This window comes from Peromyscus maniculatus, chromosome 20 (assembly GCF_049852395.1).
Source record: "Peromyscus maniculatus bairdii isolate BWxNUB_F1_BW_parent chromosome 20, HU_Pman_BW_mat_3.1, whole genome shotgun sequence".
NCBI classification, from domain to species: domain Eukaryota; kingdom Metazoa; phylum Chordata; class Mammalia; order Rodentia; family Cricetidae; genus Peromyscus; species Peromyscus maniculatus.
In genome coordinates, this window is record NC_134871.1 from 33,536,294 (window position 1) to 33,553,985 (window position 17,692).

The following is a 17,692-nucleotide window of genomic DNA, read 5'->3' on the forward strand; positions in this document are numbered from 1 at the left end:
TCTCCTGGATCAGAGAAACAGAAAACAGAAAACCAGCTGAACAAGTCTAGTTAAAGATTGTTAGGAAATGAGGTTGGAACTATTCACTCACCTTCTGGTAAATGTGCTGGGTGTAACACGTGGCTGTAGATCTGCAAGAGAGAAGAGTCCAGATGCACAGGCACTGTGATAGTAACTTCACACAGAAAGAGTCCAGGTGCACGGGTACTGTTAGTTACTTCACATGGGGAATGTCCTGATGTACAGGCACAGTGTTAGTTACTTCCCACAAGAAGGGTCCGTATGCACGGGCACTGTTAGTTACTTCAATCATTGCTATGACCAAATGCCTGACACAAAGTCCCTCCATGGAGGAAAGGGTTATTTTCCTAAGATAAAGTCCAGATCTTAACATCACAAATGAGTTAAGGCCAAAATATTAATTCCCTAGAGAAAAACAAAATCAAGTTTACATTTTAACATCTTGTAGCTCACTAGAAATCATAGAACATAATTTTGAGATTCTGGTTTCACTTTGATATAGGAAAGGTTTTTAATATAAATACTTTTTAATACCACCAGTGATGAAATGGTAATGACTCTCATACAGATATCAATAGAAACATTAACCACCACAATACTTCTAAATTAATGGTAGTATGTACCAAAATCACAAAAGCGTTGACATTCTTGAACTTTTAATTCCTCATAGAAAAACATGCCTTAAGAAAATAGTTCAAAAGTTAACAAATACTTGGGAATAGATATTCACTAAGACATCATTCAAATACTGAAGATATTGCTAGGTATAGTGGCACACACCTTTAGTCCCAGCACTTAGAGGCAAAGGTAGAAGCAGAAAGAAGTTTGTGAGTTTAAGGCCAATGTGATCTACATGGTGAGTTCCAGACCAGCCAGGGTTACATAGTGACACCCTTTCTCAAAGACACATATGACATCACATAAATCCCCACAGATTAAAAACTGTGGGGACCTAAACTGTGAACACTATAAAGTTAAGTTTGCACAAATACTATACCCATATAATCCACTGTCTAAAATACCTAAATCTAAGAAAGAAAACAGACATCCAGTAGTAGATACAATATTGTGGGATTAACAGGACTCAGTGAAATTCACACCTGCTTCTGTTTAATCTGCTTCTGAAATCCACCTCACTCTCATAAGAATGGAGAGGGCTTTACTTCACACTTTCACAGAACTCAATGTTGTGTTGTTGAACCCAGTACAAATAGGTAAAGACCCAAAAGAAAAGGAAACAGAACAGAAGACAAGAGGCATCAACATTCCAACGTTGGAGGGTATATGAATGGCATGGAGGGTCAGGGACTGGGGTAGGGCTGGGCTGCAGAAGTAACAATAGTGATTGGAAATGTGTGAACAGATCCCTCAATCTCAGATAGACTCCTCTCCAATTTTATAGCCAAGCAGCTATCCTTGCCCAACTGAGAAAAAGGTTACCTGTGAACTGGGTGAGAACTGTTCAGCACTACCTGTAAAATTCATGAACTCTTCATTAATTATTGTTGCACACATGCACACGTATTTATACATGAATACAGTCTGATGAGTCCATTTTGATCTGCTTGTGTGTGCATATTGTTAGGGCTGACTACTTAGGATTGGATAACCTATCAGGGTTTGTCCCTAAGAAGATTTGACTTTATTGTAGTCACATTTTTCTTTAGGCCTCCAGCTCACAAATAACAACATAGAGACTTATTAATTATGAAGGCTTAGCTTAGGCTTGTTTTAAATCAGCTCTTATGAAATAAATTAACTCATTTCTTTTAGTCTACATTCTGTCATGTACCACCCATCCTGCTTCCTCTGTGTCTCCTCTTGTCTCTCTCAAATGACTAGATCCCTCTTCCTCCTCCTCCTCCTCCTCCTCCTCCTCCTCCTCCTCCTCCTCCTCCTCCTCCTCCTCTCTCTGTCTGGATGCCACCTGTACCTGCTGCCTTACTATTGGCTGTTCAACTTTTTATTACACCAATCACAGCAATACACCTTCACACAGTGTACAAATATCCCACAACATTTTATATAAGATTTAGATCAACCTTAAACAAAACTCAAATAGTTTTAAAAGACTCTTGATTGAATGCACATTTTTCTTAAAGGCAATTTTTATAAACATTACCCATATCAGAACAATAAACTACAAGAGAACTATATTAATTTAAATACATATTTCTTAGAACTTAGAAATTGTAAAGCCTATAGTCATCATATACACAAGTGTCATCTTTTACATGCTTTATTTAAATCACTAAGATCTTCCAGAACTTCTTAGGCTTCCTGGCTTCATCTTTATCTTTTCCATTCTGGAAATAATCAACTAGATCAACTAAAAACAAAGTGTTATCATGAACAAATCCTACTTTACTAAAAATATATTTATTCTTAAATGCTTTTAATATTTTTCTTCTTACAAGACCACTTGTACTTCTTATCAATATCATGAGACATAATAACATTAAATTATAACAGGTATTAAGCCCCAGTGAGTCAACATCTCCACCCTCTAGCCCAAGCACACTGATGCTACCTTAGCTGAATCAGCCACCTTTTTACTTTCTGTGATTTGTCCAGCACCTGGTGGCATGTATGCTTTTCAGATTGAGCCCAGACTGCTGTAACTCTGCATGAGCCTCCAGGTCTGGTCATTTCAGTGTTCAATCCTTTTGGCAGCTGGTCAGAGTTGGAGGCACATGGCTGGGAAAAACACTTTACATCCCAGTAAATACATTATATAAAATAATGTATCAATTAAAGGAATCATCCATCGAGTTCTGGTACATAACATTTCATAATTTTTACAGTGGACCACAGGTCCTCTGATACATAAAGACAGCTTGCATATATATTTATGAACGTTGGAAAATAATAATCTTGGTGGGGCACAAAGGAACACATGAACAAAGTAATTACACAAAGCAGTTTCTTTTTGTAAAAGGGGTACATGCCTCAAAACTCATAGGCAGGGCTTAATTGTTATTCTAATGTAGGTAGGGACTCTATCTTTCCCCCCTTGGCTGTGGTCTGACCTCACAGTCTTTCAGAATGGCTAGTTAAAAAGAATCCTTGAAAAGGGAAGGGAGAAGGAATTGGCTGCTCCAGGCCACGTAGTTCAGAGAAAGCAATGGGGCTTTTGCATAAAGTTAAGTTTCACAAGGTGGGAGACTTCAAAAATTTGGATAAAAGTTTCACAAAATAATGTCTTAGTTTCTAATGCTGTGAAGAGATACCATGACCACAGCAACTCTTTTTTTTAACTTTATTTTTTTATTAAGAAATTTTCTACTCACTCTTCATGCAGACCCCCTCCTCCCTCCTCCCACACCCCCAGCCCTCTTTCCCAAGCCACCTTGCATCTCCACATCCCTCAAATCAATGTCTCCCATGGGGAGTCAGCAGAACCCAGCTCACTGAGCCTAGATAGGTCCAAGCCCCTTCCCACTGCACAAAGGCTGTGCAAGGCATCACACCACAGGCACCAGATACCCAGAAGCCTGCCCATGCACCAGGGACAGATCCCGATCTCCCTGCCTGGGTGCCCTCCAAACAGTTTGAGCCAAACAACCATCTTCCGTGTCCAGAGGGCCTAGTCCACTCCAATGGGGGCTCCACAGCCACCAGTCCACAGTTCATGGGCTTCCACTAGTGTGTCCGGTCATATCTGCACATCCTCCCAACATGATCTCAACGTCCCTCGCCTGCAGTATCTCTCCTCTCTCTCATCAATTGGATTCCTGGAACTAAGCCTGGTGCCTGGCCATAGATCTCTGTATCTGCCTCCATCTGCCAACATAAGTCCAGTTACATTGAACTTGATAGAAAAGAAAGTAGGAAGTAGTCTGGAACGAATTGGCAGAGGAGACCACTTCCTGAATATAACATCAGTAGCACAGACACTGAAAGCGACAATTAATAAATGGGACCTCCTGAAACTGAGAAGCTTTTGTAGAGCAAAGGACACCGTCAATAAGACCAAAAGACAGCCTACAGAATGGGAAAAGATCTTCACGAACGCCACATCTGACAGAGGGCTGATCTTCAAAATAAATAAAGAACTCAAAAAGCTAGACATCAAAATACTGAACAATCCAATTAAAAAATGGGCTACAGAGATGAACAGAGAAGTCTCAACAGAAGAATCACAGCAACTCTTATAAAGGAAAACATGTAATTATGAGTAGCTTATAGTTTCAGAGGTGTAGTCATTATGGTTGGAAGCATGGCAGTGTGGAGGTAGACAAGGTGCTAGAGAAGAAGCTGAAATATCTACTTCTTGATCTGCAGACAACAGGAAATGAACTGTGACACTGGGTGAAGCTTGAGCATAGGAGGTCTCAAAGCCCACCCCCACAGTGACACACTTACTCCAACAAGTCCAAACCTACTTCAATAAGGCCACACCTCCTAATAGTGCCACTCCCTTTTGGGGGCCATTTTCTTTCAATCCACCATCATGAGGAAGATTCAAATATTTTAATTGCTTTGTATAAGTTTTAAGAAGGTAGGGGTGGTTATGGAATGTTGGGTCTTGGTGGACTAGCTACTTTTGATAGAAAAAAAAAATCTCATATGGACACAAGTAACGTTTGTGAACATAGAGGACAAATAGCAACATATATATACATAAAATGACCACACACTGAAATCACATGAGTATATTTTACCATTGAGAGAGGCAAAATAGTGACACCCAGATCCCAGCAGACAGCTTAGTCATTTGGTAAGAGATTTCCTATAAATCGAAGGTGAGGCTGGAAGACAGTTTGCTCAGTTTATGGGGTTTGTTTGTTTGTTTGTTTGTTTCCCTAGGCTGAAAGCTGCTTTGCAGTTGGTGGAGGAAGCCTGCAAAAGGCCCTGGGGCAGAGGCAGTGTTCTTAAGGGGAGGGGAGCTTTAAGTCTTCAGGTGTGGCTCCTAGAGTGAGAAGGGTAATTGAAAAAGGTGTGGCTGAAAGCTCTTTGGCAGAGTAGAGAAGCAGTTTGTTTTCCTATGAACACAGATTAGCTATTAAAAAAATAAAAAAGTAACTCCGGAGTGAGACAGGTGTTGAGGTGCTGTAAGAAATGGTTACAGGTCAGCAAGATCAGAAGTGGGTAGAGACGGACTTGACATGTTACAAGCGCTGAGACTTCTGCACTTGCATTGATCTAGTCTGAAAGGAGGGACTGTAGGTGGAAGCATGATGGGGTTTTTGAGATAGCAGAACCAATGGCTGGTTCCTATGGCTCACAAAACTAGAGGCAAGAATGGGCTGGGTGCCCATATGGAGGGTGAGGGCTAAGCATGCAATGTTAATGTTCCCCTGCCCCCACAGTTGAATGGGGGAAGCAGGGAGATGTGGAGAGTCTTCAGCACCCATGAGTCACCATGTGTATCAGGGCAGAGGAAAAGCCATAGACTGAGATGCTGGGTGTTGCCATCCTGGAGAAGAAAGAACTGGGGGGAGGCATGTGTATGGCTAGGGAGGCAAGTTGAAGCAGCATTTCCTGGTCAGGAGGAGTTGAAATCTCCAGCTAGCAGAAAAGGGCTTTTTGGATCCAGCAGAGGCAGAGCTGAAATCCCTTGACCCACAGTCCTAAGGAGTCCCATGAGTCCAGAACAGAGTTGCACAGGGACAGTATCCTTGGCATCCGGTAGGTCAGCCCAGTGGTGCCTACCAGCCACTGTCCTTTCTGTCCTGAGGTGTGCAGGCTGAGGGTCTTGTCCCACTGCCTTAGGTCCCTCCCTGTCCTGCTCTCCTGGATTCTATGGGCTTGGACTCTGGTCCAGCCTGCCTTTTCCCTCTGAACCCTGCCTTGGGCTGACCCCTAACCCTTAGGCTACCCCTCCTGTTGTCATGCAGAGTGTCACCAAGCCCTGCACAAGGGCCCCACAACCCACTCCTCCTCTCTCTTCTGGGTCCCAGGAGGGTAACGCTGGAGGACCCAGGCACTTTCGCCTTACTGAGACCCTACTACCATAGAAATATTAAAAATAATCACTGATCAGGTTGAAGCCAGTTTTCCTCTTCTAGAAAGTGCAATTGAATGGCACTCTTCTTAGTCCTTGAACCTTCTGATTCAGGTACAAACTGTAAGCAAGCCAAAATTAAAAGCTCTCTTTTATAAGAATTGCCTTGTGCTGGGCGGCGGTGGCGCACGCCTTTAATCCCAGCACTCGGGAGGCAGAGCCAGGCGGATCTCTGTGAGTTCGAGGCCAGCCTGGGCTACCAAGTGAGTTCCAGGAAAGGCACAAAGCTACACAGAGAAACCCTGTCTCGAAAAAACAAAAAAAAAAAAAAGAATTGCCTTGATCATGGTGTCTTTTCACAGCAATAGAATAGTGACAAAGAGAAGGACCATTACAGAATCTGCAACGGGTCAAACTGAAGAGAAAATTGACCATAGGATGATACCCACCCACAGTTGATGCTTCTCTAAAAGTAGCCCCAAACCTTAAGCTCAGGGAGTATTGTGGAAAAGGAAATGGAGACATTGTAAGAGCCAGAAGATCTGGAGTTCTGCTGAGAAGCTGTGTCTTCAAGATATGAGAGGGAAGCTGTACTCATGAAATCTCAAAATTAGAGACACCTAAACAAGACCTACATACTGACAACCTAAGTTGGCATTGCAGTGTGGATGGGGAAAGTCTCACAAGGCCCTAACCATACATGGAAAACTATAGGCTGCTGAGAGGATAATCAGTCTACTACAGGGACAAAACCCTGACAGTCATCCAATCCCAAGTGGTCATCCCTAAGCATATGCACATGCAAGCAACACAAAATGGACTCAGCAGCCTGTATTCATGTATAAATATGTGTGCATATGTGCAACAATATTTAAGGAAGAGTTCATGAACTTTACAGGGAGTGCTGAACACGGAGGAGTTCCAGCAGGGAGAGGAGGTAAAGGCAACACAAATACAGTACTCAATATACAATTCTAAAAATATTAAATATAAGTTTTAAAAAGAAGGGTTTTGGATCTCTGCTGTCACTGGCTTTCAGGTATACTAAAGTAATAGTTAGCTTTCTGTTACTGTGACAAACACCATGACCAAAAGCAACCTAAGGAGGAATCATCTTCCACCAAAGATGTGTGAGGAGACTGTTGACTGCTCACTTTCTACACCTCAGACTCCATCCACAGTGCATGGACTGTTATCATCCTGAGCCTTGTTGATGTCACAGAGCAGGGTGACCTGAGAATGATCATAATAATTCAAGAGCTTTGGGGAGGTGGATCTAAAAGAGCCCTCTGAGAACCAACACCAGGACTCTCCCACACTTCCCTCAAATCGTTCTTACCCATTAGGGCTTGAAGGAGATAAAGAATGAGGTTCTTTAGGTCAATCCATGGGGGTCTTGAGTCCTGTCGCAGCACATCTAGGATAACAGCACGTGGGCCATCCATATGCCCCAACTGATCCAATTCCAACTAGAGGAGACAGGTGTTCTCTTAATAGCAGCATTCCCAGTGCTGTGGATGGATGACTTTATACATGCTGAAAAAGTCCTCTACCATGAAGCTTCAGCCTGGCCCCTTTTTCTCTTCATTTTTCTCTATTGTGTGACAGGGTCTCAGGCTGTTGCCCATGCCAGCTTTGAACTCACTATGTAGCCCAGAAAGGCCTTGAACTTGCAACGCTCTTGCAAGTAGCTTCAGCTTCCCATATCTAGCTCAAAACCATTGTTGTTTGATATGCCTATGTCCAGAGAAGTTGAGCAAGGTGTGGGCTATAGGTTCTGCCTCCCCCAGGGGCATCCTGAGCAGATTTCAGGGGCCACACTCTCTAGCTCTCATAATTGTGCCTGGAGCCAGAATCCCCAATCTTTGACATCTTTCTCAGTCTCCTGGGCATCATGTGCATCCCTCCTCCCTCATGTGTCTTGGCAACCCCATCACCCAAACTGACTCTTGCAGGTTTAGTCATCTCTAGGCAGCTATGGAATTCTCACCAGGTTCAACAGGTCGTACAGAATCTTCCTGACACTGAGCTTGGAAAGGAGGCTAGAGAGCACAACATCTTGGACACCCTTGGAAAGCATGGACAGTTGCCCTGTTTTCCTGGAAATCTCCTTTTGTAGATGCCTGAAATCTGATCACAGACAGAAACGCCAATCAGAGAGTGAGAGAAATTCTTGAATTAAATATCCCCGAAATGGTAAGCCCTTCCCCTTTAGTACCATTTCCAGTGATTAAAAGTTCTCCATTAATACCTGATCAAGCCCCACTGAGGCAACTATCATAAAGGTAGAAAGAACTGCAGAGCAGGCAGTGTCAGCACTCTGGAAGGAAAGGACACAGTACTGGGAACGAAGTTGGAAATTCTGAAAACTGGTTATCACAAGTGGGAGAGAAATGACCACGTGTTCATGTCTGGGATATGTCAGGAAGGAAATGTACTGTTAGACTCCAGAGATGACAATCCTCTGTGTTTCAGGATCAGTTTCCATGTGTGACAAATGGGGACATGGTGAGGAGTCAATGAGTCTGTCTCTGTGACGCACCTGGCACGTAAGAGCCACACTTAGTAATAACTATCTCTACCATCTATGAAGAACTAGCCCAGCATGCATTGGAGGGTATTCTGGTTCTGCCAAGTGTCCTACAGGGGTTTCAGTGAGTGTGAGAGGATGCCATAGTGGAAGCTTCAAAGACATGGGCACTTTCATCCAATCATCTCACATTGTCCATGCTGGAGTAATGCCCGCTTCCTAGGAAGTCCTCAGTGAACATTGGAGCAGGCAGTTGCTCATATGTGAGTTGAACTAACCTAAATGTGAACGCAGACCTCAGTTTTCTGAGTTCCAAAGAAAGTTCTCATTTGAGTTCCAAGCCTGTGGTTTCCTGATAGAAGCCCAGGTTTCCTCTAAAAAAAAGAAGGAAAAAAGAAAAAAAAACCCACTCACCTAGATAGAAGGATTCCTCTATCTTTCCTAGAAAGAAAAGCACAAGCTTTCTTCATGCTCACTTTGCTCAGGACACACACACTGTGTCTCCCCTGCCATCTCCTCCTGCCCCATTCCCAGTCTATGCTTTCTCCACACCAGCCTTCCATAATCTTTCCCATCCCACAGGAACCAGAGCCAGGGATAGAGTTGAGCACCGGAGCATCACCCGGATCTCCACAACAACCCCACCACCCACACACTCACCAACTGGAGAGATGTAATTTATCTCCCAGTCTAGAAACAGAAAGTACATTGCCCCACCCAAGAATTAGTATTTGTCCTTACTTCCCCTGTGTCCCAGACATTTCTCTATCCTCTGCTCTCACCCCTCATGCAGAAGACCGGATCCCAGAGTTTGGACAAAGACAATCAGGTGGGTTTTTGTTATTCTGATTTCACCATGAAGAAACAAGTGCAACATTAATAGCCCCAGAACCCTTCACTCACCGAGCTGTCGTGTTGAATGTGGCCCTGGAAAGAGAAAGTGAAGGGCTCACTCACCAAGACTCACTCTCTCCACTCCTTCCCTTACCTTGGACCTCTCCAACTCCTCCATCCACCCTTGCGTTTCACCTTGCAATTCTACTTTCATGAACAATTTCCTATAGCAAACCCATCCCCAGGTAGATCCTGTACTACAAAGGCATACCTTCCTCAAACTTTAGAGAATAAAATGTCTCCCTATCAGCTAAGGCAGCAAAACCACTTAGCAACCTTACAAAGCATACCTAGAAAGGTTTTCTTCTTAGCATTAGCAGAAAAGAGAATGGCTGAATGGGAGGGAAAAAAAAAAAACAGTTGCAGAGATGCAGCTACATCTGCTGCAATAGTTCCACACCCTATTTAGGGATGCTCAAGTCAAACCCCAGGGATGATGTCAACCTAAGCACTAGCCTCTGAACTGTGAATCAGATCCTTTGACAGGTGCCATATAGGGTTCTTATTACCCTTCGGTTACCAGCTGCCTCTTTTTTATCCACTTTGAATCTGGCAATCTTGCATTGTTTTGCATTATATCCACAGAGATGTGCTGAGGTCTGAAACTTGCCTAACAACAAAGTTCAAGCATTTAAAACACGAGATGAGCTTGGGGAGAAATTGACAGCATTTTACATGTGAACTAAACAAAGTTAAACAAAAAAAAAAAAAAAAAAATCCAGGAGTGTCTGCAAGTCACATTCTAAGCACTAGGGGGCGAGCAGGCCATCTTGTTTACACAGTTAGGCACAGCAGGAAAGGGACCAACCAGGAAAATGTGCTTATTGGTAAGAACAAATTTAGTCCTCATAACAGACCAAAAAGACTTAATAATTGCTACATCACCAGTCAGTCTTTTCAGAGAAAACTGTCCTTCTCGTGTGTCAGGGGGAAATGAGACTTTCTCCCCAAGCTGACATGAAGGCAGGAGGGAAGTGACCAGCAAAGCATCCAACCCCAACCTGTCTTTATTCCTTGGGTTCACCAAGTTCTTTGCCAGACCTGACAACTTCTCTGCACCCTCAGGAGCCCTGACCCCAGAGTCCCCTCCCATGATCACGTCCTCTCACACACTCCCCCTTGAGTCAGCTCCAGTGCCCCCTACATGGGACCTCATTTTTCTCCTTCCATGCACACCTCAAACTTTATGGTTGTCATCCAGGGAATTGCCCTCAATTCAGCCTCCACCAACATGGCCTTGGTTCTCTGGGTACAACATCTGATCTAATCTGATTGGGTTTTTTGTTTGTTTGTTGATTGCTGTCAATATTTTAGTAAAGTGTTCATTTTCTTTCCCTCTGTAAATGAAGGCTCTTTTCATTCACTATGACCTCTAACAGTAAGGATATCTCCCCTGGGCATTTCAAAGGCATCTCCAACCTTGTACCCACTCCTCATGCTTTGACTCAGTCAAAAGTGCTGGTGGAGTATGAACCATCTTTTTCTAGAAGCCGTCATCCTCTAACTGGACTATTCTGTACACACTCCCCGCCCTATGACTCAGTCAAGGGTGTCCATAAAATGTGGACAATCATCTTTCTCTAGAAGCCATCATGCACTAACTGGACTATACTGTACACACTCCCCGCCCTATGACTCAGTCAAGGGTGTCCATAAAATGTGGACAATCATCTTTCTCTAGAAGCCATCATGCACTAACTGGACTATACTGTACACACTCCCCGCCCTATGACTCAGTCAAGGGTGCCCATAAAATGTGGACAATCATCTTTCTCTAGAAGCCATCATCCACTAACTGGACATCCCTGCCCTATGATTCAGTCAACAGTGCTGGTAGAGTATGAACAATCACCTTTGTCTAGAAGCCATTATCCACAACAGTACTGTACTCGAGAGTCCGGCTTCCCTATCTATTGTGGGCTAACCAAAGGATTGACTCCAGAAGTTTCCCTTGACCAGAATTTACAAGGTAATAGATATTTCGGGGTAAGGGAATTGTGTGCATGGGTGTGCAAAACTCCTGTGTTATGTTGTTCAGGCCTTCTGCCTACTCTTTCAATGGTGTTGTGCTTCTATTATTATATGGAGAGTTAATGAGGCTTTAAGGATCACCTGGTAGGCCTGGGGGCTCCCTCTGAGCTTCTGAGATTGGCAGGACCTTGACTGGCTAGAGATGGATGACTAGAGATGGCTGGGATAAGGCCTGGAGTTCATCCAGCTAAAGATACCTCCATTTGAGCACCCCGAATTAGATCTCTTCTTAAGCCAGAGGCTATCTCTGCACCTACAGCTAGCAGTATTTGAGCTTGGCCATGCTTAGAGATGGCTAAGGATGGTGGGACATATGCCTGGGATAGTGAGAAGTGTTCTTCCTTATCTATAGTCAGGAGAGAAAAGGAGGTTCAGGTCTGTGGACACCCCACCCCGACTTGGCCCCCACATCTGCTCACCACAAGTGTTTAAACGCCAAATAAATCTAGAAAGCTCATAAGAAAACACTAGCAGTCTCTTACATCCTCCTGGTCCCCATGTCCAGTTACTGCTTCTCCCCCCTTGCATGACAATGTTTACCTACACTGAAATTTGGGAGGTGTGCCTGGAGAGGACTGGCAGTTGAACCCAGAGCACCGTGAATGCCAGGCTGGTAGTTACCACTGAGCTATCTAACCAGGCTTATTGCAATGTCCTGATTTTTCCAAACTAGGTATATGATTTAATGTCGCCTTCTGAGTTGAAGGTTTCATTCTCCTATTTGGCCCTCAGTGATTGCGGTTTTGAAACCACTGTCCTGTGTGTCATCTCAAGTTGCTTTTCTCCTGGAAACATTACTACAGGAGTACTAGTTTTTCAAGGAGACACATTGATTTGCTGTGTGTGTGTGTGTGTGTGTGTGTGTGTGTGTGTGTGTGTGTTGTATTTTTACAGTAGTTCCTAGGCATCTGGACTTAGGTTGTTGGTATTGTTGTTAGTATGGCTATCTGTTCATATGCACATTTGTTTGTTGAGTTGGCATTTTTGTCTATTTGCTATTACCCCAACTGTCAGTTTTTGGACCACGTGAATGGGGCTTGAGATTCAGTCTGGGAACCACTTGGTAATGATGTGGTCCTGAACACAGGAACAAACCTTCCATAGAGTTAGCAGACACTCACTGCAGACACCCAGAAGTCTGTTGAAGGCTTCCATGGTTCCTATGTGGTCCTTAGGTGCCAGGATGTGGAGTCAATGACGTTCTCATGCTCCAATGGATATTTGTACAACCATGCTCACACAGAGTTCTCAAACTCAGTGGGTCATAGACCAAAAGAAAAAGACTTGAATGGCAGAAAGGGACTTGAAAGGAGGAGGGTAAGTTGCTGAGTGTGGAAGACAAGTAAGAGAGACCAGGGTGAGAATAATCAGAATGCATGATTGTAGCTCAGTTTTTCTATGTCCCACCTGGCCCATGGTCAGGACAAATCTCTCTCACCCACCAGTCCTGCAGCCACTCAGACCCAGTAAACACACAGAGGCTTAGATTAATTATAACTGCTGGGCCATCAGCTCAAGCTTATTACTGACTAGCTCTTACATTTAAATTAACCCATAATTCTTATTTATGGTTAGCCACGTGACTTGGTACCTTTTCTCAGCTCTGCCTTCACATCTTGCTTCCTCTGTATCTGGCTGGTGACTCCTGACTCAGCCTTCCTCTTCCCAGAATTCTCCTTGTCTGCTTATCCCACCTATACTTCCTACCTGGCTACTGGCCAATCAGCATTTATCAACCAATCAGAGCAACACATTCACAGCTCCCATCACATGATATATATCTATGAAATTATCAAAAATAGATTTAATTTAAATACTTAAGGAATACAGAATTAAAATACAGAAATAAGGGAAGAGAGAGACAATGTTCCATATTTAAGCTGATAAATGAATTTTTATGTTAATTTTTAAAGATTGTGTTGAGGACATTGTGTAAATCACATTTGGTTAAAGGTATTTAAATCTTGCCCCTTCAAACATTTTTTTTTATCAAAGCCAGGCATGGTGGATATACCTGTAATCCCACAGCATTTGGAAAATGGAAACAGGAGGACCAGAAGTTCAGGGTAAGCCTCAACTCCAGAGCCAGTTTGAAAACAGTCTAGGCTATATAATAATTTATCTCAAAAGTATTTTTAATCAAATGATCATAAAACATAGATCAACAGATGCAATTTAATAAAGGTATTTCAATGTTTTTCCAGCCATAAAACTCTGTGGAAATAATACAGAATCCTCACACTTCTATTTCTGCAACAAACTATCATTTACTCAAAACAAAATACATAATCAACAATTACATCTACGTTGGAATTTATCAATATTTGTTAATCCTATGTATTAAAGCATTATAAATGACTGCATGAGAATGTAATATAACCAACTGGGCTAACTGGCTGGCCCTGCCCTTCACTGACCCAGGGAGGGCCAGGCCCCCCTCACCAGAGGACTGACCCTTCCCCCTGCTGGCCTGGCCCCTGATAGGAGAGCTGCCCATCCCCAAAATTTGGGAAAGATAGCCCCACTCATCACCACCACAGGTATGAGAGAGCTGGATTAGCTCTTCCCCAGAGGGGGATGGTCTCAATGATCACAACATCCTGGACTGACCAACTCAGCTACCACCCAAGGACACATCCAGGACTTTGAGTAGGCACTCCCCAACATCTACCCCATTTATGACCTACTGGAGCCTAAAAGGGATTGCTCCTGTGGAACCAAAGCCATAAAATCTCCATGATTCCTGGCAACAGCAGGATATCTGAAAAGAATGTCAGTGAGGGTCCAGTGATGATGGTTTTACCAGAAGCCAGAGACCTTGAACCTGACCAACAACACACTACACAATGAACATTTGCAAGTGAAGTTGTTTGGACAAAAGACTATACTGCAGGACACACCACAGCTCCCAATGCCACCAAGATGAATGAAGAGGTGATAGAGAGGCAGAAAATATGGAAGAGCAAAGTGGTTTTTGTTGTTGTTTTGTTTCAATGTTTGCTTTTAATTTGTTTTTCTTTGTTTCATATTCTTATTTGTGTTTTTATTTATATTATTTCTTGTTGATTTTTGTGTTTATTAGTTTAATAATATTCTTATGGGTGTATTTTTATTAATTCTTTTTAAGTTTTCCTTTGTTGGGGATACTACAGAATGAAAGGTGAATACTGAGAAAATGGGAAATGAGTGAGATTGGGGTGCATGATGTGAAATTCTCAAAGAATAAATAAAAACTTACATTTAAAAAAAAAGAATGCAATCTAAGATCTGGAGTTAGCATATATTACATACGAGCAGAGAAAAATAATGACTCTATCCCATAACCCCTAGAAACTGGTCCCTAGAAGCCCTTGAGAAAGTAAGAGTGAACTGGATGCACTCAATGTTTTCTTCACATCTCTGTCCTATACCTTGACAACCTGGGGGATGCCCACTTTTCCTGAAAGGTCTACACTGCTACTGTCTTCCAGCACAGCATCCTTGGTCACTTCAAAGGCCTCTGTCACCACATACAGGTCCTTCATTCCCATCTGGCAATCTTTCACAAATGATGGCTCCCAGTCCAGCAGTTTCCTGAAGGCATAAAATGAGAATGAAAAGATCTAAATGGCTAATATCCTAGAAACAGAAACCAAATCATAAGAGAGAAAAAAATCCCAAACAGAAAAATGTGAGCCAGGCTTTAAGAGCTAAAGAGATTGAGTCAGCTTCAGGCTGGGATGTGGTTCAGTCTATAAGTGCTGGCAATGCATACAAGAGGACACGAATTCAGATCCCACGAGCCACATTACAGCCCAATGTGGTTATAGTTGACTACACGCTACATGTGCTTGAACTCTGCTAAGACACTAGACAGTAAATGTTCTTGTCATAACAATAACAGTTCCTGAGTTGGCAGGACAGCTCCGTGTGTAGAGGTGGTTGCTGACCTGAGTTTGATTCCCAGACACACAGCAAAGGGAGAGATCTGACTCCTATAAGTTTTCCTCTGACGTCCACATTTGAGCCATGGCATGAGGGTGTGCATGAACACAAACACACACACACACACACACACACACACACACACACACACAGCATATAAATAAATGTAATGAAGAAAAGTTAAAATAAGGGTTACTAGATGGAGGGATAATATGTTACTGACATGCTTATATGCATATATCACACCAAAATACTTCGCATGAAACATGTATTTCTACTTCTAAATTATATCTCAAAAGAGATGTGGTAGAGGTCAGCTAAGTCCCAAAGCACTGGGATGTTAAAATGATTGTTACACTCTTCCTCATATTTTAATAAATACTCCACCCATTTACTTCTACAATTCTTTCCTCACTACATGCCCATCCTCCATACAATAAACAGAAACTTCTTTTGGATCAGAACCTTTGTCTTTCAGTCTTGTTTTTCTGTCTATCACATTAATAGAACAGTAATGGGTAATTCTGTATTAATGAGTATTATTAGAAGAGCAGTATAAGCCATTATTTCAATAACTTGTAAAAAAAAAAGCAGAATAATGTGAGTTGTCATAAAAGCTGCTCCATGCCTCTTTTCCTACAATAACACATCCCTGAACTTGGCTGAGGCATCCTTTCACCTGTTTTGAGGACTTTCCAGTTTTGAATCTGGGATGCTAGTACACTAAACCTCGATGTCGTATCCACAGGACTGAAGTAACTCTGCTGACACACTTCCTTCTGCAACACCCATGTTAGCCTTCAGTTTCCAGGATACAGTGTGTTTGAGGGGGATGGGAGTTGACACTTCAGGCTCTGAAGAGGAAAGGGGACAGAAGTTTAGCCAAGAATTCACTGTGGAACAGCTGTTTTGCAGAACGAAAAAAACAAGGCCAGTTTCTCTCCACATTCAAAACATAGTCAAGAATCTAGCTAATAATTAATTATATAATATAATTATATAATCAATTAATATCTGAAATATAAATTACTACAGAGGGCAAATTCTAAAACCAGTGCAAGCACAGTCTTAATCGTAAAAGAGGAAAGCATCATTTGTGCAGTGTCTAGGACTCGCCTGGAATCATCTTTCCAAGAACAGATTCCAGCCCCAGGGAAACTGGCTGAAATAGAATACCCAGGACCTGCAAACACAATGACCTCAGTCTGGATCCTAATTCTACCAGTTTGAACTCTGTAACTTTGACTGAGTTGTTTTAGGAACTTCAGTTACTTTTTTGTAACATGGGTATCAAATCTCCATCTAAAGAGGCTCTTGGAAGCATTATATGACCAAATGCCAGGAAGGGCCCCCAAAATGGGTGGATTCCTAAAAGACCTACCTTGACCTTTGCCTTTAAGCATGATGGCTCATTAGCTACCTTTATGGACACCTTGTGGGTTCTGCAAAGCTGCACCACTGAAAATACTGAGTTTTTTCACTTCTCTGCCCCTTGGCTGACTATTCCTGGGACTGGACAATTTGGCTCTAAGATCTGCAGGAGGGAATATCCAACTGGAGTATCTTCATATTCAAAAAACAGCGACTGAGGATTCTTCTGCAGTATCTCAAACTGGCGGAACTTCATCGCATCTGACAAACGTCCGACAGGCTTCAGATCTTTTCCTTGAAGCTTTTTGACGATATCCTTGCAAACCCAGTCAAATGAATGGGGCATGCTGTTAGTACCAAGTAGAAGGAAGTACGAATTTGAGTTTAGAAGAGAAAGTTGACACTCAATGATTCCTGGTATTTTTCATAAACCACCAAAGTGTGAGAGAGCCCCCAAGTCAGCACACAGCAGAGATTTACACATCCAAGTTATCCTTGAACCATACCAAATAGCCAAAATACAGACTCAGCCTAGATGCCCACCAATAGATGAATGAAGGCAGAGGCTGGAGGGATGGCTCAGAGGTTAACAGCACTGTCTGTTCTTCCAGAGTGCCTGGGTTCAATTCCCAGCACTTACATGGCAGCTCACAACCATCTGTAACTCCAGTTCCAGGGCATCTTAAGCCTTCTTCTGACCTCTTCAGGCACCAGGCATACATGTAGCATGTAGTACATATATGCACACAAAACACCCATCCAAATGGAGAATGAAAATGTGATATACATGCTTGGTTAAGTTTTATTCAACCATAAACTGTGAAATTATTACACATAGTGAATAGAATTCAAAACCATCATCTCAAATGAAATAGACTAAGCACAGAGGTACAGATATCACATGACTCTCTTGTACACACATACTACATTTTATGTATATAAGTATACATAAATGTACATAAGGATATACACAT

At 42.7% G+C, this 17,692-nt stretch overlaps 1 pseudogene; it reads right to left on the bottom strand.

Annotated features, from left to right (window-relative positions):
* Positions 1-14,827: 14,827 nt before the first annotated feature.
* Positions 14,828-17,064, bottom strand: LOC102916659 (gasdermin-C-like; annotated as a pseudogene).
* Between the last annotated feature and the right edge of the window lie 628 nt (positions 17,065-17,692).